This window comes from Macaca nemestrina, chromosome 8 (assembly GCF_043159975.1).
Source record: "Macaca nemestrina isolate mMacNem1 chromosome 8, mMacNem.hap1, whole genome shotgun sequence".
Classification (NCBI taxonomy): Eukaryota; Metazoa; Chordata; class Mammalia; order Primates; family Cercopithecidae; genus Macaca; species Macaca nemestrina.
The window spans coordinates 66,306,448-66,332,054 of record NC_092132.1 but is presented as its reverse complement, the minus strand read 5'-3'; the positions used below and the strand labels follow the sequence as shown (position 1 = coordinate 66,332,054).

General features: G+C 37.0%; 3 long non-coding RNA genes across 4 annotated transcripts in view; 1 reads left to right on the top strand and 2 right to left on the bottom strand.

The window, feature by feature from the left end:
• LOC105483545 (uncharacterized) overlaps positions 1-25,607 on the bottom strand; it is a 164,883-nt gene that overhangs the window by 108,448 nt on the left and 30,828 nt on the right. The gene's annotated exons all lie outside the window — the stretch shown is intronic.
• Positions 1-25,607, top strand: part of LOC139355819 (uncharacterized) — a 78,432-nt gene that overhangs the window by 47,107 nt on the left and 5,718 nt on the right. The window lies entirely within an intron of this gene.
• Positions 908-25,607, bottom strand: LOC139355820 (uncharacterized). The gene is made up of 3 exons (XR_011606942.1): positions 25,485-25,607; positions 8,478-8,617; positions 908-1,150 (listed from the first exon to the last, which is right to left on the bottom strand). It is a non-coding gene; the product is annotated as an uncharacterized lncRNA (long non-coding RNA).

Genomic DNA, 25,607 nt, shown 5'->3' with positions numbered 1-25,607 from the left:
TGTAAGAATTTAATGGCAGTAGTACTGTCTATAAATGACATCATGAGCATGTACATATTCTGGTTGGTGCAAAAGTAATTGCAGTTTTGGGCCACGAGTTTTAAATCGTTATTAACTAGGCTCAAACACATCTTTATTAATAAAAATAGGAATCATTACAATCCACACATATTTGCTGACAAGATATAAGTTTGTTTACTCCTGTAGCATAAAAATATATGCGTTGTGATTTGATGAACTCTTGGAAAGCATTTTCTGCATCCTGCTGGTTACGGAAGCATTTTCGCTTCAAAAAGTTGTCAAAGTGTTTGAAAAAGTGGTAGTCAATTGATGAGAGGTCAGGTGAAATATGATTGATGAGGCAAAACTTCGTAGCCCAATTCACTCAACTTTGGGAGTGTTGGTTGTGCGACGTGTGGTTGGGCATTGTTGTGGAGAATAATTGGGCCCTTTCTGTTGACCAATGCTGGCTGTAGGCATTGCACTTTTTGGTGCATCTCATTGATTTGCTAAGCATACTTCTCAGATGTAATGGTTTCACCAGGATTCAGAAAGCTGTAGTGGATCAGGCCAGCAGCAGACCACCAAACAGTGACCATGACCTTTCTTTTGGTGCAAGTTTGACTTTGGGAAGTGCTTTGGAGCTTCTTCTCAGTACAGCCACTGAGTTGGCCAACACCAGTTGTCATATAAAATCCACTTGTTGTTGCACGTCACAATCCAATCGAGAAATGGTTAGTAGTTGTTGCATAAAATAAGAGAAGATGACACTTCAGAACCACAATTTTTTTTTCTCAGCTCATAAGGCACCAGCTTATCGAGCTTTCATACCTTTCCAACTAGCTTCAAATGCCGAACAACTCTAGAATGGTCAAAGTTGAGTTCTTCAGCAACTTCTTGTGTAGTTGTAAGGGGATCAGATTCGATGACTGCTCTCAATTGGTCATTGTCAACTTCCAAATACGCTGATCTTCAAGGCTCTCGTCTTCTTTGCAAAACTTCTTAAACCACCACTGCACTGTATGTTAGCAGTTCCTGGGTCAAATATTTTGCTGATGTTACAAGTTGTCTCTGCTGCTTTACAACCCATTTTGAACTTGAATAAGAAAATCACTCAAATTTGCTTTTTGTCTAACATAATTTCCATAGTCTAAAATAAATATAAAATAAACAGCAAGTAATAAGTCATTAGCCAAAAAAATCAAGTGGGAAATTCTCATTAAAATGATGTATAACATAAGCACATTTATTTAAGAATGTATTCCAATATCAAACGGCAAAGTCCAACAATGCAAAAGCCACAATTACTTTTGTACCAACCTAATATATACATGTTTTTAAATAAAGCCTATTTGGCTCTGTCTTTGGTCTCAGACCATAAGACTTTATTAAAATGAGCTCATATCAGATTAAGGCTCTTTTTTACCATAATTGTGCAAAGCAACACATTTATTATGTCAACCAGTAGTTATTGAGCATCTTACATGTGCTAAACATTCTTCTAGACTATAAGGAGTCAGTTTGAAGAACAGAAAGATAAGTTAGACAGCTGGAAAATAGTGAATGAGGGCAGTACTGGTATGCCATGAGGTCAGAGACCAAGACAATAATGTAAATATGTGGGAGATGGTGAGAAAGTTGAATTTTATTCAATTGGCAGCCAAAAGCCACTGGAGGATTTTTGAAAAGGAGATTATTAGATCTGATTTATATTTTTAGATCATTGTGTCTACTATGAAGAATATATTTTGTATGAATAAGTGTGTCAATAGATAAAAATTTTAGGAGCAAACATAATAGTTCAGAAGTCATATTGCAGCTTGGTTTAGGTGACTAGAAGAGGAGATAGAAGAATAATATATGTATGTATCAGAGCTATTTTTGAAGTAGAATAAACAGAAATTGTTGTTTGCTTAGAGACTTGAGCTTAACTGTAATAACAACACTTTCATTAGCGACAATTTTGCTTGATTTGTGTAAAAATCTATGAAGATCATAGATTTTATCTTTAAAATTAGAATTTTTTTCAGCAAATTCTGCACAAGGTAGCATAAACTAAAATTAGGTTTATGTTTCCCCAATAATTACATAAAAGAATTTGTTTTATGATTTTATTAATCTTGGGAGTCTCTAAAATTATTTCATCCAAAAAATGCCCTATTTTATCATAATACTAGGATGTTACTTGCCTTCTTCACTATATTGACATTTCCATTAAGGGTACAAAACAATGCTGGGTAAAAGTGCTGATGCCTTCCCTCCAGTCAAGGTAGTGATGTTCAAATCATCGTATTCTTCATCTTTAAACACTCATCAGAAAAGTATATATATATAAACACTATATATATAAATAAGCACATATGCATATACACACATACACACACACACATATATATAAGGCTCTTTTTTACCACAATTGTGAAAAGCAACACATTTATTATGTCAACCAGTAGTTACTGAGCATCTTATATGTGCTAAACATTCTTCTAGACTATAAGGAGTCAGTTTGAAAAACAGAAAGATCAGTAAGACAGCTGGAAAATAGTGACTTGAAGGCAGTACTGGTATACCATGAGGTCAGAGACCAAAGCAATAATGTAAATATGTGGGAGATGGCGAGAAAGTTGAATTTTATTCAACTGGCAGCCGAAAGCCACTGCAGGATTTTTGGAAAGGAGATTATTAGGTCCGATTTATTTTTTTTAGATCACTCTGTCTACTACATGTCTATGTGTGTGTGTATGTGTGTATATGCATATGTGCGTTTCACTTAAGAATACCTTTGATGACAAAGCAAATTAATAATTTTATTAAATTTCTACTCTTCTGTGCATGTATTTTTTTCACATTCTCTATGACAAAGTAGAGAGTATAATAAAAAACTTGTGTTGCATATTCAAATTTTCTGGTTATCTTGATAAAAAATAATAATGCAACTGTTTGAAATAACAACTGGCTACATTAACTGTGAAACACCACTTTTACTTAAAGAGTGAATAACAGACAAACTATGGGTATACAGACTTGGGTTTGGGGCAGCAATAAGTAAAGTAAGATTTTTACTTCAAGGAAAACAATAGACATTCTTTGCTGTCAATAATAAAATTAAAGTTTTCAAGCTAAAATAGAAATTTGGAAAATTTATGTCTACCACCATTAGCTTCACAGTTTCCTGAAGACTTTTTGTTGAGATCATTGGTGAAATTAACAAATGTGATTTAAAACAAATATGTGTGACAAAATGTATCAACATTTGGAAGATCAACATTACTAAGTGGATAAAAGTTTTCAAAATTATTAATAGATGATATTGCAAAAGAATTCATGGATAAAAGATCTTTTCAAAATTCAATATCTAGCAATAGGTTTTAATGTAACAGAGTACAAAAGTTTACTGATATGAACTCAAATTCTACATAGTAACAAACTATTAAGAAACTACTAATTGAGTTTTGATACAGTAAGCAAGAAGAACCACACTTTTCTCTACAGTCCATAAAAATATTATTCAACTCAAACAACATATCAAAAAAGATTGAATGCACAGGCAGATATGAAAAGCTAGATTATTCTACCTATTTTATATCTGCCAAACTATATATTGAAGAAATTTGAAAAATGAAAACAATGACTCTGTTCTCATTAAGTTGTTTTGCTTTGGCAAATATGGTGATTTTTCATAATATTGGGTGACAATTTAAGGTAACATGTAGTGAGTCTACCATTTTTATTTTAAATTACTATTCAATTTATTTTTTAAAAATTCAATTTTGATTTCTAGTATGGTACAAATATCTAACTATAACCCATATAAATAAAGATTTCAAGAGTAGTAAATAATTTTTAAGAGTGCAATGAGGTGGTGAGACCTAAAAGTTTGAGGCCGGCTACATTAATAAGTATGTACTAAATACCTTCTATTCACTGGGCTTCATATGAAGGAATATGAAGATAGATACAATATGACATATAGCTCCAAAGACCTTCTAGTCCAGTAGGGTGAAGAGATGTAACCATAGCAATTCAGTAAAATGTGCTTAAATGAACTTCCCAATCCGGTTTAACCCAACAAATCATGTATTGAACATATACTATGTATCGGATATCTTTATATAAAGTACTAAAGCAACCACTGCTATTTTATGTTTTCCATTTGCTTGGGAGATCTTCCTCTATTCCTTTATTTTGAGCAGGAGTTGCAATCCTAGTCTCTGATAAAACAGACTTTAAAACAACAAAGATCAAAAGAGACAAAGGAGGCCATTACATAGTGGTAAAGGGATTAATTCGACAAGAAGAGCTAACTATCCTAAATATATATGCAACCAATACAGGAGCACCCAGATTCATAAAGCAAGCCCTAAGATACCCAAAAAGAGTCTTAGACTCCCACACAATACTAATGGGAGACTTTAACACCCCACTGCCAACATTAGACAAATCAATGAGTCAGAAGGTTAACAGGGATATCCAGGACTTGAACTCAGCACTACATCAAGCAGACCTAATAGACATCTACAGAACTCTCCACCCCAAATCAACAGAATATACATTCTTCTCAGCACCACGTCACACTTATTCCGAAATTGACCACATAGTTGGAAGTAAACCACTGCTCAGCAAATGTAAAAGAAAAGAAATCATAACAAACTATCTCTCAGACCACAGTGCAATCAAATTACAACTCAGGATTAAGAAACTCACTCAAAACCACTCAATACATGGAAACTGAACAACCTGCTCCTGAATGAATACTGAGTAAATAACGAAATGAAGGCAGAAATAAAGATGTTATTTGAAACCAAAGAGAACAAAGACATAATATACCAGAATATGTGGGAAACATTTAAAGCAGTGTGTAGAGGGAAATTTATAACACTAAATGCCCACAAGAGAAAGTAGGAAAGATCTAAAATCGACACCGCAGTATCACAATTAAAAGAACTAGAGAAGCAAGAGCAAACAAATTCAAAAGCTAGCAGAAGGCAAGAAATAACTAAGATCAGAGCAGAACCGAAGGAGATAGAGACACACAAAACCCTTCAAAAAATCAACGAATCCAGGAGTTGGCTTTTTGAAAAGATTGACAAAATTGATAGACCGCTAGCAAGATTAATAAAGAAGAAAAGAGAGAAGAATCAAATAGACACAATAAATAATGATAAAGGGGACATCACCACCGATCCCACAGAAATACAAACTACCATCAGAGAATACTATAAACACCTCTACGCTAATAAACTAGAAAATCTACAAGAAATGGATAAATTCCTAGACACATACACTCTCCCAAGACTAAACCAGGAAGAAGGTGAATCACTGAATAGACCAATAACAGGTTCTGAAATTGAGGCAATAATTAATAGTCTACCAACCAAAAAAAATTCCAGGACCAGATGGATTCACAGCTGAATTCTACCAGAGGTAAAAAGAGGAGCTGGTAATATTCCTTCTGAAATGATTCCAATTAATAGAAAAAGAGGGAATCCTCCCTAACTCATTTTATGAGGCCAGCATTATCGTGATACCAAAGCCTGGCAGACACACAACAAAAAAGAGAATCTTACACCAATATCCCTGATGAACATCTATGTGAAAATCCTCAATAAAATACTAGCAAACCGAATCCAGCAGCACATCAAAAAGCTTATCCACCATGATCAAGTGGGCTTCATCCCTGGGATGCAAGACTGGTTCAACATGTGCAAATCAATAAACGTAATCCATCACATAAACAGAACCAAACACAAAAACTACCTGATTATCTCAATACATGCAGAGAAGGCCTTGGACAAAATTCAACAGCCCTTCATGCTAAAATCTCTCAAAAAATTTGGTATTGATGGAACGTATCTCAAAATCATAAGAGCTATTTAAGACAAACCCACAGTCAGTATCATACTGAATGCGCAAAAACTGGAAGCATTCCCTTTGAAAACTGGCACAAGACAGGGATGCCCTCTCTCAACACTCCTATTCAACATAGTGTTGGAAGTTCTGGCCAGAGCAATCAGGCAGGAGAAAGAAATAAAGGGTATTCAATTAGGAAAAGAGAAAGTCAAATTGTCCCTGTTTGCAGATAACATGATTGTATATTTAGAAAACCCCTTCATCTCAGCCCAAAATCTCCTTAAGCTGATAAGCAACTTCAGCAAAGTGTCAGGATACAAAATCAACGTGCAAAAATCACAAGCATTCCTATATGCCATTAACAGGCAGGAAGTCAAATCACAAGTGAACTCCCATTCACAATTGCTACAAAGGGTATAAAATACCTAGGAATCCAACTTACAAAGGATGTAAAGGACCTCTTCAAGGAGAACTACAAACCACTGCTCAGTGAAATAAAAGAGGACACAAACAAATGGAAGAACATTCCATGCTCATGGATAGGAAGAATCAGTATCATGAAAATGGCCATATTGCCCAAGGTAATTTGTAGATTCAATGCCATCCCCATCAAGCTACCAATGAGTTTCTTCACAGAATTGGAAAAAACTGCTTTAAAGTTCATATGGAACCAAAAAAGAGTCCACATTGCCAAGACAATCCTAAGTCAGAAGAACAAAGCTGGAGGCATCATGGTACCTGACTTCAAACTATACTACAAGGCTACAGTAACCAAAACAGCATGGTACTGGTACCAAAACAGAGCTATAGACCAATGGAACAGAACAGAGTCCTCAGAAATAATACCACACATCTACAGCCATCTGATCTTTGACAAACCTGACAAATACAAGAAATGGGGAAAGGATTCCCTATTTAATAAATGGTACTGGGAAAACTGGCTAGCCATAAGTAGAAAGCTGAAACTGGATCTCTTCCTTATACCTTATACAAAAATTAATTCAAGATGGATTAAAGACTTAAATGTTAGAACTAAAACCATAGAAACCCTAGAAGAAACCTTAGGCAATACCATTCAGAACATAGGCATGGGCAAGGACTTCATGACTCAAACATCAAAATCAATGGCAACAAAAGCCAAAATTGACAAATGAAATCTAATTTAACTAAAGAGCTTCTGCACAGCAAAAGAAACTACCATCAGAGTGAACAGGCAACCTACAGAATGGGAGAAAATTTTTGCAATCTATCCATCTGACAAAGGGCTAATAACCAGATCTACAAAGAACTTAAACAAATTTACAAAAAAAAAAAAAAAAGAAAGAAACAACCCCATCAAAAAGTGGGCAAAGGCTATGAATAGACACTTTTCAAAAGAAGACTTTTATGCAACCAACAGACACATGAAAAAATGCTCATCATCTCTGGCCATCAGAGAAATGCAAATCTAAATCACAATGGGATACCATCTCACACCAGTTAGAACGGCATTCATTAAAAAGTCAGGAAACAGCAGGAGCTGGAGAGGATGTGGAGAAATAGGAACATTTTTACACTGTTGGTAGGAGTATAAACTAGTTCAACCATTGCGAAAGACAGTGTGACAATCCCTCAAGAATCTAGAAGTAGAAATACCATTTGACCCAGCCATCTCATTACTGGGTATATACCCAAAGGATTATAAATTATGCTACTATAAGAACACAGGCACACATATGTTTATTGCGGCACTCTTCACAATAGCAAAGACTTGGAACCAACCCAAATGTCCATCAATGATAGAGTGGATTAAGAAAATGTGGCACATATACACCATGGAATACCATGCAGCCATGAAAAAGGATGAGTTCATGTCCTTTGTAGCAACATGGATGCAGCTGGAAACCATCATTCTGAGCAAATTATTGCAAGGACAGAAAGCCAAACACTGCACATTCTCACTCATAGGTGGGAATTGAACAATGAGAAAACTTGGACACAGGGTGGGAACATCACATACTGGGGCCTGTCGTGGGGTGAGGGAATAGAGGAGGGATAGCATTAGGAGAAATACCTAATGTAAATGATGCTTTAATGGGTGAAGCAAACCAACACAACACAGGTATACATATGTAACAAATCTGCACATTGTACACATGTACCCTAGAACTTAAATTATAATAAATAAAAAATAAAATAAAATAAAAGTACTAAAACAATGCTAATTCTAGTAAACTTTTTAGCATTTTTCACCTGTGATGCCTACATTTTTGCCACAAATGATTTTACAGCTATAATAACTAAAAATTCAAAAAGTTAAATAAGATATAATAATTTGATTTTACAGCAATGTAGCTTCTGATGCATATTTCATGTTTTAACCTATTTATGGTATTTTTAAACAATATTTAAACATCCTCAGTAAAGTCTCATTCATAGGGAAAATTAAAGTTTGAACGAGGGTGAAGAAATAAATGATTTTTGTTCAGTATTTCTCAAAAGATAACATTTTTACTGTTATTTTAACACTAGAGTATAAAATAAAACCAGAAATATGAATCTGGTTTTTTTTGTTAGTTTACCATTACAAAAATTATGAACTTCATTGGAACTTCCAAACTAAAGTACTTTCAAATACAATTAGTTACCGTTAGTCTCTTCAGTTGTGTAATGAATATTGGCACAGGGAAACCATTCATTTTCCACAGTGATTTTGTGTTTATATAAATTGGGCCAACTTTGTATCATGGGCAAGTTTCTCAGCCTCTCAAATCTTTGGCAATCCCATCTGTAAAATAGTAGATAATAATTATATCCCCCAGTAGGATTATTAAGAGACTACTATGAGATAATATGGGTAATACATTTAGCACAGTGCCTAGTACGTAAAAGGCATCCAACACATGTTAGCAATTCTGTGTGTGTATCAGTGTATATAACATGAAAACATGCTTTATATATATATATATAAAACAGTATATAATAATAAATGTCTCTTAATGTCTCAATATATATAAAAATGTCTCTTTATATATATAAATTTTATATATATATAAAACAGTATATAATAATAAATGTCTCTTAATGATATAAATATCTGCAAAGACAATAATTTGGTAACTAGAAATATTTTTTAATATTTTTCTCCTAAAATCCCATTAATCAGGTCTGAAACATCTGTTCCTTCCAATTGTTCACTTTAAATCAATTGCCTATTTTGATTCTACCTTCTTTAAAAGGTACAAAAACAAAACAAATCCACAATCCCAGTAGTAGAAGAATTTACAGTCTAAAATATGACTGAAACTTTTAGTCATTGTAATGCTATGGCAGAAATAATAACATGGAACTTTAACTGGGATGCTGTGCAAGCACATGAACACAGATATCTAATAGCATGGAGCAAGGGGACAAAGACGAAATGTATACTCCAGGAAATAATGTGTAATCCTGTCCTTGAAAGATGAGGAGTTGCCCTGTGAAGAAAGGGAGTAATGAGAGAAATAGCATTTCAGGCCTAGGGAAAAGAATGTCAAAAACTCAGAAGTGTAAGTGAGCCAGGTAGGCAGCCAGGACCTTCCATCAGCACACTGTTACTAGAATAGTAGTGTGACATTAACTGAAATTTTAAAGAAATGTGTCTGGGCTCAATCTCATACGTGATGCTTTGGTGGGGGCTGTGTGCATGTGTGTATATTTGTGTTTAAATTCCACAGCGCATATTGCTGCACAACCCTTGTGGAGGATTTGGTTGGGGTAAGTTTGGGACAGTTGCAGTGATTCTGGGGAGACAAAAAATGACAGATCATAGTTTATCTCCTCAGTCATGTAACAAACTAAAACTCTATCCTGTAGGTAACAAGATATCAATGACAGCTTTAAGCAGGAGGTTAATACTGTCAGATTTTCATTTCAAATATATCACTTTCACATCAGAAAGGAAAATGAATTTGAGCTAGATTTGAGGTAGAGGACACAGATGTTAGATATAGTAAGTTTGTCTTCAAAGCTTTAATTTCTGACTTCCTTGTTCTTTGTTCTTAAGATCATATTCCTTGTCCCTTCTCCTAAGCTACCTGCTCTGTAAACAACTTCTCCCGCCAGTCCCAATCTGTAACTCACATCTCTTCCTTATTTGGAAAGAGTCCTCTTTACTCCTGGTTACCTATTCTGCAAACTGTGCCTCCCACTGAAACTACCCTTCCTGCCTTTGCCATGCCCTGATAGGCCCAAACATGCCTTGTACCATAACAGCCTCTCTCTTCCTACCTAATTAGCCAGATTCAATTTTAAACAGTAGCCAATCGGGTCAGTTTAGATTTTGCCCTCGGACTCCAGCCCATGGGGACAGGACAGAGAAGCAGTGACTAACCACGTTAAGGATAAAAATCCCTTCCCTCCTTAGTTCGGTGTGCTCTTGCAGCTGTGACTGATGCAGGCAGCACCCTTCTGCAGAAGTAAATTTGCCTTGCTAAGAAGTATTTTGTTTGAGTGCTCATTTTCTTTGTGACTCCAAACTCCTGTTCCTAACACAGAGAACAAATGATTTTAGCAGATTAGCCAAAAATGATTAGGATCTAACCTAGAGCAATGAAGGTGGAGATGGAGAAAGGCAAAACTGACAGAAACTGATGACTGAGTCCATATGATGAAGTGTTTAAAAGCAAAAGAAATTGTAAACTTTAATTTGGATATTTAATTGTTCTGGGAAGTGAATTAATACAGCACTTTATTGTGTTGGGTTCCTGGGTTGTGTTCAGGAAGTCTTAGGTAAGGAAATGGACAATGTCTGAAACTGCTTTGCAAGAGATAATATGTATTGATCAAATCAATTTTGAAATATTAGCCTGCTATCAAAATTATGGCACCACCAAGAGAGCTTTGACAATGTGGTCTATGTACCTCACTTTATGAAGAACTCGTTTAGAGGAATGGATATATGACATATTCATTAGGCTCAAAAAATTGATATTTTCAGAGACATTTTGGCAATTGCTTCATTGCAATCAAGTCCTGGCTGGAGAGGAGATAGCCTCATTTCTTTGTTAAAGAAGAATTGATGTGCTTTGCAAGAGCTAAAACTGACCTTCTGTTGTGTAAATTAAGGAGCCCAATTTGTAAGGGTTATATTACTGACACCTACTGTGGACTGGAAAGGTGTTGGAAATAGGGGCACATATATATGTGTGTGTGTGTGTGTGTGTGTGTGTGTGTGTGTGTGTGTGTGTTTTTATATATTTGAATTCTAAGATGTACTTCATTCCTCTTTCTGCCTGGCCAAATTTTGCTCATCTTCAAGACTGAGATAAGGTGCCATCTTTCACAGGAAGTCTTCCTTAATTAGACATTGCCTCCAGCTTAGATTAGGCACTTCTGTTTCACGCTCCTGTAGTACAACATGGATGTCACAGCAAATTACAATGGTCTGTTTACTTATATATCTTCATCTCTAGACTGTTGATGGCAAGGAATGTCTAAGTCAATAGCATATAGCAAATGCCTAGCACATGGATGAAATTCCATCTATATCCTGCCCTTGGCAATCCTAATTTCCTTTACTCTGTTATTTGCCCAATAGCACTTATCATATTTAATGTAAGACATAGTTTTCTTACATTTTAGTGCTTAATTTTTATTATCTATTTACTATAGCAAAATGTAAGCTTCTCAGAGATAAGAATTCTTGTCTTTTATGTTTCACAGAACTCAGTACTTGGTACATAATAATTTCTCAGTAAAAAATTCATCATTTGAATGAATGAACTCATTACAAGTTTGTTTATATACAAGGAAATATCACGGTAAAAGGAACTGTCATACCAATTCATTAAATATTTACTAAATAAGTATGAAACTTCAAATTCCTGTATTATAGATATTAGAATAACAATTTTTTTATTATACTTTAAGTTCTAGGGTACATGTGCACAATGTGCAGGTTTGTTACATATGTATACTTGTGCCATGTTGGTGTGCTGCATCCATCAACTCATCAGCACCCATCAACTCATCATTTACATCAGGCATAACTCCCAGTGCAATCCCTTCCCCCTCCCCCCTCCCCCCTCCCCATGATAGGCCCCAGTATGTGATGTTCCCCTTCCCGAGTCCAAGCGATCTCATTGTTCAGTTCCCAACTATGAGCGAGAAAATGCGGTGTTTGGTTTTCTGTTCTTGCGATAGTTTGCTAAGAATGATGGTTTCCAGCTGCATCCATGTCCCTACAAAGGACACAAACTCATCCTTTTTTATGGCTGCATAGTATTCCATGGTGTATATGTGCCACATTTTCTTAATCCAGTCTGTCACTGATGGACATTTGGGTTGATTCCAAGTCTTTGCTATTGTGAATAGTGCTGCAATGAACATACGTGTGCACGTGTCTTTATAGCAGCATGATTTATAATCCTTTGGGTATATACCCAGTAATGGGATGACTGGATCATATGGTACTTCTAGTTCTAGATCCTTGGGGAATCGCCATACTGTTTTCCATAATGGTTGAACTGGTTTACAATCCCATCAACAGTGTAAAAGTGTTCCTATTTCTCCACATCCTCTCCAGCACCTGTTGTTTCCTGACTTTTTAATGATTGCCATTCTAACTGGTGTGAGATGGTATCTCATTGTGGTTTTGATTTACATTTCTCTGATGGCCAGTGGTGACAAGCATTTCTTCATGTGTCTGTTGGCTGTATACATGTCTTCTTTTGAGAAATGTCTGTTCATATCCTTTGCCCACTTTTTGATGGGGTTGTTTGTTTTTTTCTTGTAAATTTGTTTGAGTTCTTTGTAAGTTCTGGATATTAGCCCTTTGTCAGATGAGTATATTGTAAAAATTTTCTCCCATTCTGTAGGTTGCCTGTTCACTCTGATGGTAGTTTCTTTTGCTGTGCAGAAACTCTTTAGTTTAATTAGATCCCATTTGTCAATTTTGGCTTTCGTTGCCATTGCTTTTGGTGTTTTAGACATGAAGTCCGTGCCCATGCCTATGCCCTGAATGGTATTACCTAGGTTTTCTTCTAGGGTTTTTATGGTATTAGGTCTAACATTTAAGTCTCTAATCCATCTTGAATTAATTTCATATAACGAGTAAGGAAAGGATCCAGTTTCAGCATTCTATTTATGGCCAGCTAATTTTCCCAGCACCATTTATTAAATAGGGAATCCTTTCCCCATTTCTTGTTTTTCTCAGGTTTGTCAAAGATCAGATGGCTGTAGATGTGTGGTATTATTTCTGAGGACTCCGTTCTGTTCCATTGGTCTATAGCTCTGTTTTGGTACCAGTACCATGCTGTTTTGGTTACTGTAACCTTGTAGTATAGTTTGAAGTCAGATAGCGTGATGCCTCCAGCTTTGTTCTTTTGAATTAGGATTGTCTTGGCAATGCGGACTTTTTTTTGGTTCCATATGAACTTTAAAGCAGTTTTTTCCAATTCTGTGAAGAAACTCATTGGTAGCTTGATGGGGATGGCATTGAATCTATAAATTACCTTGGGCAGTATGGCCATTTTCACGATATTGATTCTTCCTATCCATGAGCATGGAATGTTCTTCCATTTGTTTGTGTCCTCTTTTATTTCACTGAGCAGTGGTTTGTAGTTGTCCTTGAAGAGGTCCTTTACATCCCTTGTAAGTTGGATTCCTAGGTATTTTATTCTCTTTGAAGCAATTGTGAATGGAATTTCATTCATGATTTGGCTCTTTGTCTGTTACTGGTGCATAAGAATGCTTGTGGTTTTTGCACATTAATTTTGTATCCTGAGACTTTGTAGTAGTTGCTTATCAGCTTAAGAAGATTTTGGGCTGAGATAATGGGGTTTTCTAAATATACAATCATGTTATCTGCAAACAGGGACAATTTGACTTCTTCTTTTCCTAACTGAATACCCTTGATTTCTTTCTCTTGCCTGATTGCCCTAGCCAGAACTTCCAACACTATGTTGAATAGGAGTGGTGAGAGAGGGCATCCCTGTCTTGTGCCAGTTTTCAAAGGGAATGCTTCCAGTTTTTGCCCATTCAGTATGATATTGGCTGTGGGTTTGTCATAAATAGCTCTTATTATTTTGAGATATGTTCCATCAATACCTAGTTTATTGAGAGTTTTTAGCATGAAGGGCTGTTGAATTTTGTCAAATGCTTTTTCTGCAACTATTGAGATAATCATGTGGTTTTCGTCTTTGGTTCTGTTTATATGCTGGATTACATTTATTGATTTGCATATGTTGAACCAGCCTTGCATCCCAGGGATGAAGCCCACTTGATCATGGTGGATAAGCTTTTTGATGTGCTGCTGGATTCGGTTTGCCAGTATTTTATTGAGGATTTTCGCATAGATGTTCATCAGGGATATTGGTCTAAAATTCTCTTTTTTTATTGTGTCTCTGCCAGGCTTTGGTATCAGGATGATGTTGGGCTCATAAAATGAGTTAGGGAGGATTCCCTCTTTTTCTATTGATTGGAATAGTTTCAGAAGGAATGGTACCAGCTCCTTCTTGTAACTTTGGTAGAATTCAGCTGTGAACCCATCTGGTCATGGACTTTTTTGGTTGGTAGGCTACTAATTATTGCCTCAATTTCAGAGCCTGCTATTGGTCTGTTCAGGGATTCAAATTCTTCCTGGTTTAGTCTTGGGAGAGTGTAAGTGTCCAGGAAATTATCCATTTCTTCTAGATTTTCTAGTTTATTTGCGTAGAGGCGTTTATAGTATTCTCTGATGGTAGTTTGTATTTCTTTGGGGTCAGTGGTGATATCCCCTTTATCATTTTTTATTATGTCTATTTCATTCTTCTCTCTTTTCTTCTTTATTAGTCTTGCTAGTGGTCTATCAATTTTGTTTATCTTTTCAAAAAACCAACTCCTGGATTCATTGATTTGTTGGAGAGTTTTTTGTTTCTCTATCTCCTTCGGTTCTGCTCTGATCTTAGTTATTTCTTGCCTTCTGCTAGCTTTTGAATTTGTTTGCTCTTGCTTCTCTAGTTCTTTTAATTGTTATGTTAGGGTGTCAATTTTAGATCTTTCCTGCTTTCTCTTGTGGGCATTTAGTGCTATAAATTTCCCTCTACACACTGCTTTACATGTGTCCCAGAGATTCTGGTATGTTGTATCTTTGTTCTCATTGGTTTCAAAGAACATCTTTATTTCTGCCTTCATTTTTTTATGTACCCAGTAGTCATTCAGGAGCAGGTTGTTCAGTTTCCATGTAGTTGAGCGGTTTTGATTGAGTTTCTTAGTCCTGAGTTCTAGTTGGATTGCACTGTCGTCTGAGAGACAGTTTGTTAAAATTTCTGTTCTTGTACATTTGCTGAGGAGTGCTTTACTTCCAATTATGTGGTCAATTTTGGAATAAGTGTGATGTGGTGCTGAGAAGAATGTATATTCTGTTGATTTGGGGTGCCGAGTTCTGTAGATGTCTATAAATTCCGCTTGGTGCAGAGTTGAGTTCAGTTCCTGGATATCCTTGTCAACTTTCTGTCTCGTTGATCTGTCTAATGTTGACAGTGAAGTGTTGAAGTCTCCCATTATTATTGTATGGGAGTCTAAGTCTCTTTGTTAAGGACTTGCTTTATGAATCTGGGTGCTCCTGTATTGGATGCATATATATTTAGGAGAGTTAGCTCTTCCTGTTGAATTGATCCCTTTACCATTATGTAATGGCCTTCTTTGTCTCTTTTGATCTTTGATGGTTTAAAGTCTGTTTTATCAGAGACTAGGATTGCAACCCCTGCTGTTTTTTTGTTCTCCATTTGCTTGGTAGATCTTCTTCCATCCCTTTATTTTGAGCCTATGTGTGTCTCTGTATGTGAGATGGGTCTCCTGAATACAGCAAACTGATGGGTCTTAACTCTTTATCCAATTTGCCAGTCTGTCTTTAATTGGACCATTTAGTCCATTTACATTTAAGGTTAATATTGTTATGTGTGAACTTGATCCTGTCATTATGATATTAGCTGGTTATTTTACTCATTATATGATGCAGTTTCTTCCTAGCGTCGATGGTCTTTACATTTTGGCATGTTTTTGCGATGGCTGGTACTGGTTGTTCCTTTCCATGTTTAGTCCTTCCTTCAGGGTCTCTTGTAAGGCAGGCACAGTGGTGACAAAATCTCTAAGCATTTGCTTATCTGTAAAGGATTTTATTTCCCCTTCATTTATGAAACTTAGTTTGGCTGGATATGAAAATCTGGGTTGAAAATTCTTTCCCTTAAGAATGTTGAATATTGGCCCCCACTCTCTTCTGGCTTGTAGAGTTTTTGCTGAGAGATCTGCTGCTAGTCTGATGGCCTTCCCTTTGTGGGTAACCTGACCTTCCTCTCTGGCTGCCCTTAACAGTTTTTCCTTCATTTCAACTTTGGTGAATCTGGCAATTATGTGTCTTGGAGTTGCTCTTCTCGAGGAGTATCTTTGTGGCGTTCTCTGTATTTCCTGAATTTGAATGTTGGCCTGCCTTACTAGGTTGGGGAAGTTCTCCTGGATGATATCCTGAAGAGTGTTTTCCAACTTGGTTCCATTTTCCCCCTCACTTTCAGGCACCCCAATCAGATGTAGACTTGGTCTTTTCACATAATCCCATTCTTCTTGAAGGCTTTGTTCATTTCTTTTTCCTCTTTTTTCTTTAGACTTCTCTTCTCGCTTCATTTCATTCATTTGATCCTCAATCGCTGATACTGTTTCTTCCAGTTGATCGAGTCAGTTACTGAAGCTTGTATATTTGTCATGTAATTCTCGTGTCACGGTTTTTATCTCTGTCAGTTCGTTTATGGCCTTCTGTGCATTGATTTTTCTAGTTATCCATTCTTCCATTCTTTTTTCAAGATTTTTAGTTTCTTTGTGCTGGGAACATAATTCCTCCTTTAGCTCTGAGAAGTTTGATGGACTGAAGCCTTTTTCTCTCAACTCGTCAAAGTTATTCTCCATCCAGCTTTGATCCATTGCTGGCGATGAGCTGCGTTCCTTTGGAGGGGGAGATGTGCTCTTATTTTTTTAATTTCCAGCTTTTCTGCCCTGCTTTTTCTCCATCTTTGTGGTTTTATCTGCCTTTGGTCTTTGATGATGGTGATGTACTGATGGGGTTTTGGTGTGAGTGTCCTTCCTGTTTGTTAGTTTTCCTTCTAATAGTCAGGGCCCTCAGCTGTAGGTCTGTTGGAGATTGCTTGGGGTTCACTCGAGACCCTGTTTGCCTGGGTATCAGCAGCAGAGGCTGCAGAAGATAGAACATTGCTGAACAGCGAGTGTACCTATCTGATTCTTGCTTTGGAAGCTTCCTCTCAGGGGTGTACCCCACCGTGTGAGGTGTGGGGTGTCAGTCTGCCCCTAGTGGGGGATGTCTCCCAGGTAGGCTACTCAGGGGTCAGGGACCCACTTGTGCAGGCAGTCTGTCCATTCTCAGATGTCAACCTCCATGTTGGGAGATCCACTGCTCTCTTCAAAGCTGTCAGATAGGGTCATTTGCATCTGCAGAGGTTTCTGCTGCTTTTTGTTTAGCCATGCCCTGTCACCTGAGGTGGAGTCTACAGAGACAGGCAGGCCTCCTTGAGCTGCTGTGGGCTCCACCCAGTTCCTGCTTCCCAGTGGCTTTCTTTACCTACTTAAGCCTCAGCAATGGCGGGCATCCCTCCCCCAGCCTGGCTGCTGCTTTGCAATTAGATCACAGACTTCTGTGCTAGCAATGAGGGAGGCTCCGCGGGCATGGGACCCTCCCAGCCAGGTGTGGGATATAATCTCCTGGTGTGCCATTTGCTAAGACCCTTGGTAAAGCGCAGTATTGGGGTGGGAGTTACCCGATTTTCCAAGTGTTGTGTGTCTCAGTTCCCCTGGCTAGGAAAAGGGATTCCCTTCCCCCTTGCATTACCCAGGTGAGGCGATACCTCGCCCTGCTTCAGCTCTCACTGGTCAGGCTGCAGCAGCTGACCAGCACCGATTGTCAGGCACTCCCTAGTGAGATGAACCCGGTACCTCTGTTGAAAATGCAGAAATCACCCATCTTCTGTGTCGCTGGCACTGGGAGCTGGAGACTGGAGCTGTTCCTATTCGGCCATCTTGCTCCACCCAGCGACTTTTTTAGAATAACAATTTTGACCCAAAATGTTTCATAAAGATGTCTGAGCTAAATTAAAAAAAAATTCTACAAGAATATTGACATTAATTAAAGTCACAACCTTACCATATACAAACCTCCTTTCTCCTCTTTATGGAAGAAAATATTAATACATCCTTACTCAAATGAGAGCAACTAGATAAGTGTAAAAAAAGGCTTTTCAAATATTTGAATGGATGCCCTAGTTGGTTATTTGCTAATGTCTCCTTAAATATTTCTATTAAACCTCAAATTTAGGACTTTATAACTTCCAATCTATAATTTTCCATCTATAGTGCCTCAGAACTCTGATTTTTGCTCTTAAGTTCCCTCTATTTTCATGACATGGACTTCTGTGAGACATTTTTGCCACCTCAAAAAACAACCATTACTTAGTCAGATGAAAATACATCCTTTAATGAGGAGTCAGACTTTACTGGAAGTATAGACACTCTCTTATTCTCAAACACTCTTTTACTTGTGACTTTCTGAATTCCAACTTGGCTAATCGCTCCTCTTTGGAGATGTCCAGTGTTCTTCACTTACCTTTGCAAAACTCTATTTCTCCGAATATCCCATAAATATCAGTGTGTCTTGAATTTTGTTCTAGCCCCTCTTCTTTCACTCTATGTACTTTTGGAGAGTAGTCTCGGCAATTTCCAAGACCTCAACTATTCCTTATATTGATGACTCTCACAAATTTATGTCAATGGTCTGTCTAAATTCCTATTGTACATGTTCTCTTATATTGAGCACAAGAACCATAAACTTAAGGTGCAAAATATCAATCGCATTGATCAACTCCCACTTTTGAGTGAGAACATGCAGTGTTTGGTTTTCTGTTGCCATGTTACTTTGCCTGTCTGAGGGGTAGGGGACAAGAGGAGGGATAGCATTAGGAGAAATACCTAATGTAGATGATGGGTTGATAGGTGCAGCAAACTATCATGGCACATGTATACCTGTGTAAAAAACCCTCACATTCTGCATGTGTATCCCAGAATGTAAAGTATAATAACATAAAATAAAAATCAAGTTCATCTTTCCCTGATGTGCTTTTGTTCATAAGTTTTGTATGTCAATGAAAAGCATCAAATGTCCAGACAGCTAAGCCACATTTGACATATTCCTCTTCATTCCTACATTCAACCAACTGCTAAAGCTTATTAGTTTCATCTCCCAAGTAAAAAAGAACCTATTTGTTAACATTTCTTCATTTTCACCATCCCAGATACTATTAACTCATCCTTGGAGCATTGTTTATAATTGCTTTATCTTATTATTCTCACTCTTGTATTGCTTTTCTCAAATTTATATTTTTTCATTGAAGCCCTGTTGATAATTCTAAAAGGCAAATCTTTCTTCCTTTCAGCACTCAGTTTTCCTCCTGCTGCTTTGCAATGAAGTCTGAAATCCTTAAAAAGGTTTTTAGGATTTCTAATTTTGCACTGGCTGACTTCTTCAATTTCAATTCTACTACTCTCTACCTCACCTTTTATAATCCAGTCATACTGAACTTTAAAAAAGTATCTAAAACATCTTACTCAATCTTCAGGCCTTCATACCATTGGGTAAATTGGTATATCTCATGTGGGATGATAAGAAGATGCGTAATTCTAACAACATGTAGGAAAAGATATATCAGATGTCTAGTCCAGCCTATTTGATAAGACAATCTCAACACGAAGTTAAACACTCATTCTGTTGAAATAAATCATAATTTCCATCTTGTCTCATGTAACTACTCACTATTTATATCTCAAATTAGATGTTACTTTATTTTGCAATCTACTTCTGGTAGATTAGCTACTCCCATGGCATATTTCTGTAGCAGTTTGTACTTCTGTGTCATCATTATATACCTTTAAAATTGCAGACTTTCCTGAAAGACTGAAGCTCAATGAGGATAAGAATCGTGGCTGTCTTTATTGTCATATCCCCAGTACTTATTGTGCCAGCACATAGCAGAAGCTCAAGGCATTGTTGTTGCTGTTGAAAGATTAAGTGATAAATTAAGGGGAAATTTTTGTCTGTCTTCTTTGGACATAAATCAAGAATGGCCACTAATTGTATTTCTCAAATCACCCCCACGCTTTATATTATAATAAAGGAAATTCCTCCAAATGTGGCAATAGCTTGTCTCAGAATTAATTTTTTGTAACGTCTTCTTCTCTGATTCATGTCTAGTTTTGAGAAATCTAGAAAGGATTCTCATGGAGACAGATTGCCAGATGTTATTTTAGTCTGGAAGTTGTCTATCCATTGATGAGTAAGCTTATGTTTGAGCAATGAACACATTCTCACATTTTAAGTTGAAATGTGCTATCACTTTGGGGCAAAGATGTAGGAATATCTCTACCTAATTGTTTATGAAGAAGTTCTGGAAAAGAAGTCTACCAAATGCACAGGGAAATTTATCTGTTTATTATTGTGAGGATAGGCTTAGTATCCTTGAAAGGTAGGGTCACTGAATCAGAAAATAATTATGACAAGAATTGGAACCAAATAAAATGGTGTGAATGAAGGATGGTAGCCAGTAATATTTTATTCTCAATAGCCCAATTGTACTAATATTGTTATTATCCATCAGTAGATAAAGCTATTCTTGGATAAGATTTCAAAAATACTCAATTCTATCTATTTAATGTTCATTAAGAGAATAACTGAATGGATACTTCGGTAGATCATTGGGAAAGATTTACTTTATAAAAAGAAATACAGTTTGAGCCTAATAAATATTAAAAATCCATGTGTTCTATAATTGTTTATCTTCACATAAAAATTTTTCTGATATGTTTAAGCATGTAAGCAAAATTCTCTTCATCTTGGTCTAGGACTCAAGAATTTTTCTCATTAAAAAAATTAAGATAGCAGATGATCAAATTTTATAGCAAAGTTCTTGTTCTTAATAAGCCCAGAAATATAAATCATGTCTGGGTTTCCAGGGTTTTTGCATGTAGAAAGCAGGTATGAAGACAAATATAATACCTTCTGTCTTAATGATTTTTCAAGTCAAAGCTTTCTTGCATTTTTTAATGATAAAATAACAACTTTGGAAAGATCTAAAAAAGGGATGATTTTGATACCTTAGTAAGAGATGTCCTAGAAATAGGAAGAAGATATCAATGAGTAATTTCAAATATATTTCTTTCTACAAAGCCCTCTAGAATGCTTCAGAATTACCTAATTTTTTTTTAAGTTAAAAGAATCACATTGATGTAAGCTAGAATATGGGACAAGAGTATTTTATTGAGTTTGTATCTTGTACCAAGCACTGTACAAGCCTTGGAAATGCAAAAGTGAATTGAACTGATATAGTCCCTCCCTCTTCTCGTGGAGCTAATGATATGGTAGAGAAGAAAGACATAAATAAAATAATCATAAAAATAAATATTATGTATGTTAAAACACTGAATATTATGAATGCCTATACTGGAGTTCTGACAGTCCATTTAGGATCTGAAGAGGGATAAGGCATTTCCCAGAAGGACTCCAGACACAGGAAAGTCCTGGAACAATGATAAGGGCCATTCTTTTTTTATTATTATTATTATTATACTTTAAGTTCTAGGGTACATGTGCATAACGAGCAGGTTTGTTACATATGTATATTTGTGCCATGTTGCTGTGCTGCACCCATCAACTCATCAGCACCCATCAACTCATCATTTATATCAGGTATAAAACTCCCAGTGCAATCCCTCCCCCCTCCCCCCTCCCCATGATAGGCCCCAGTGTGTGATGTTCCCCTTCCTGAGTCCAAGTGATCTCATTGTTCAGTTCCCACCTATGAGTGAGAACATGCGGTGTTTGGTTTTCTGTTCTTGTGATAGTTTGCTAAGAATGATGGTTTCCAGCTGCATCCATGCCCCTACAAAGGACACAAACTCATCCTTTTTTATGGCTGCATAGTATTCCATGGTGTATATGTGTCACATTTTCTTAATCCAGTCTGTCACTGATGGACATTTGGGTTGATTCCAAGTCTTTGCTATTGTGAATAGTGCTGCAATAAACATACGTGTGCATGTGTCTTTATAGCAGCATGATTTATAATCCTTTGGGTATATACCCAGTAATGGGATGGCTGGGTCATATGGTACATCTAGTTCTAGATCCTTGAGGAATCGCCATACTGTTTTCCATAATGGTTGAACTAGTTTACAATCCCACCAACAGTGTAAAAGTGTTCCTATTTCTCCACATCCTCTCCAGCACCTGTTGTTCCCTGACTTTTTAATGATCGCCATTCTAACTGGTATGAGATGGTATCTCATTGTGGTTTTGATTTGCATTTCTCTGATGGCCAGTGATGATGAGCATTTTTTCATGTGTCTGTTGGCTGTATGAATGTCTTCTTTTGAGAAATGTCTGTTCATATCCTTTGCCCACTTTTTGATGGGGTTGTTTGTTTTTTTCTTGTAAATTTGTTTGAGTTCTTTGTAGGTTCTGGATATTAGCCCTTTGTCAGATGAGTGGATTGCAAAAATTTTCTCCCATTCTGTAGGTTGCCTGTTCACTCTGATGGTAGTTTCTTTTGCTGTGCAGAAGCTCTTTAGTTTAATTAGATCCCATTTGTCAATTTTGGCTTTTGCTGCCGTTGCTTTTGGTGTTTTAGACATGAAGTCTTTGCCCATGCCTATGTCCTGAATGGTACTACCTAGGTTTTCCTCTAGGGTTTTTATGGTATTAGGTCTAACATTTAAGTCTCTAATCCATCTTGAATTAATTTTCATATAAGGAGTAAGGAAAGGATCCAGTTTCAGCTTTCTACTTATGGCTAGCCAATTGTCCCAGCACTATTTATTAAATAGGGAATCCTTTCCCCATTTCTTGTATTTGTCAGGTTTGTCAAAGATCAGATGGCTGTAGATGTGTGGTATTATTTCTGAGGACTCTGTTCTGTTCCATTGGTCTATAGCTCTGTTTTGGTACCAGTACCATGCTGTTTTGGTTACTGTAGCCTTGTAGTATAGTTTGAAGTCAGGTAGCGTGATGCCTCCAGCTTTGTTCTTTTGACTTAGGATTGTCTTGGAGATGCGGGCTCTTTTTTGGTTCCATATGAACTTTAAAGCAGTTTTTTCCAATTCTGTGAAGAAACTCATTGGTAGCTTGATGGGGATGGCATTGAATCTATAAATAACCTTGGGCAGTATGGCCATTTTCACGATATTGATTCTTCCTATCCCTGAGCATGGTATGTTCTTCCATTTGTTTGTGTCCTCTTTTATTTCACTGAGCAGTGGTTTGTAGTTCTCCTTGAAGAGGTCCTTTACATCATAAGGGCCATTCTTTATCCAAGAAAGTGAAAGAAGGCTAATGTGGCTGGAGTACATTTCCCAGCAGGACTCCAGACACAGGAAAGTCCTGGAACAATGATAAGGACCATTCTTTATCCAAGAAAGTGAAAGAAGGCTAATGTGGCTGGAGTACAGAGAGACATGGGGCAAAGGATTCAAGATCATGGGGTAGAGGTTGGCAGAAGCCAGATCATGCAGAGCTTTATTGCTATGCATGACTATCAGGTCTTCATCCTAATAATAAGAAAAGCCTTGAAGAGCTTAACTTTATTTTCACTTTTACTTTTTACTGGGGACCTCCTGATGTGCAGAAAGAGCTTAATATTAAATAAGCACAAGTAAGTATATTATCAGCAGACAGGGTGGAGGGTATAAAATTATTTCTAAAAGTGCTAAGGAGTAAATCTGTTTTCAGATTTCTCTATTCTTTGATTATATTGCTTATTTCTCCAGTATTTTAATCCAACTAGCACCCCCCCCCAAAATATAGGCAAAGTAGGTGGAAAAATATTCTTCATGGAAACATTCATTGAACAAATCTATTAACAAATATAGATTTAGCATTTTCCAATGCCTGCATCCATAAAAAAGCCCAGGCACTCAGAATAAAAGAGTGAGCAAAACAGAAAGAACTCCTGTTTTCCTGGGGCTTACAATCTCCAAGGAAAAAGAGAGGGAGTCAAATTCTTATGATCTTATGAACTCTTAATAACAAGCATATCTGGCCGAAGCTAACTAAGAAGCTGGACAACCTTACCCAGGGAGAGTAATCAGTATGGATAAAGCATCTAGATCTACTTAATAGCATTCATTTTCAAAAACAGATTAATCTGACCACATTGCCCTCTGATTCAGGCATTTTCAACCATTTAGTTGGAGGTTATCATTCATTGGGTCATTTTGTATTACACATTAATAAATGCTACATCAGTTTCATCTTAAACTTGACATAGATACTGTTATATCCTACTCCAACCTAAGTATCACTGTCCATCCTTGGTGGGAGTAGCAGAGCTAAGCAGTTGCTCCAACTGACAGTGACCCAACCCCCAGATATGTGAATGAGCCCAGATAAGAATAGTAAAGCTCTCTACTTGACCACCAACAGACCAAATATATGTAGTCAATGCTCAATGTCGTGTGTCACTGAGGCTTTGTGGTTGTCCTTTAATATGGCATTATTGTGAAAGCTAATAACTAAAACAATTTAAAGTCAATTTGTATATATGGAGGGCTATATCCTAGAAATCATCAACAACATCTTTTCTGGCTTCTGCTATTCATACAGATGGCATAGTTACAGGTGGATTTCCTAGAATCACAGCTTATATTCCCTGACACAAACTCTCCAAGTTCCAGACTTAGATATCAAACCACACTAGCAAAATCTACATTAGGATGTATAATTGGACAGTTCTAACTTAACATGTTCAAATGAGAACCCTCATATCCCCCCTCAGAACGTCTCTTTCCTCAGACTACTACATTTCAGTAAGTAGCATCACATCAACCTACTTACTCAGGACAATACAATACTCTAGTCATCACTTTTGACTCCTTTCATTCACAATTTGTGTTCAAAACATTAGTAAGACCTGCTGGCTCTATCTTTCAAGAGCGTTGGATTCTAAATCCAATAGTGGCCTAACAAGTCTCCCAGGAGCTACTGTTGCCTTGACAGAGTTAATTGTCTTCACCGCAAATAGATCAATCTTACTTATAGTGGAAATTACATACATTATATTCCTACTCAAAGTCCTTCATACCCAAAACCAAATTCCATGTTCTTGCTGTGGCCTGTATGACACGACATGATTCTTTCCCCCAGTCCCCATTCATCTTCCTATCTCAACTTCCATATCACTTGCTTAACTCCCCTCCTTGGTTATTAGGTGCTAGGATGCTGGAACTCTTGCATGTCAAACTTGCTACCACTTCGGGATATTTACATTTGTGCTTGCAGTTTTACTTCTCCCTGAAAAGAACGTCATTCAGATATTTTCATGACTCACTCCAATTAAGTTTCGGCTCAAATATCTCTACTACAATAACATGTCCACAGGTGACCTTAAGTAAAATCACATTACCGCATACATATCCCATTGCTTTGTATATTTGTGTGTGCAGTGTGTAATCCCAGCATTTTGGAAGGCCAAGGTGGGAGGGTTACTTGAGCCTAAGAGTTTGAGACCAGTCTGGGCAACATAGTGAGACACTGTCTCTAAAAAAAAAACAACAACAACAACAAAAAAAAAAAACCTGGGCATAATGGTGCCTACCTGTTTTCCCATATTCGCAGCTGCTACCGGGGAGGCTGAGGCAGGAGAATTGCTTGAGTCCCAGGAGTTGGAGGCTTCAGTGAGCTATGATCATGCCACTGCACTCCAACCTGGACACCTGAG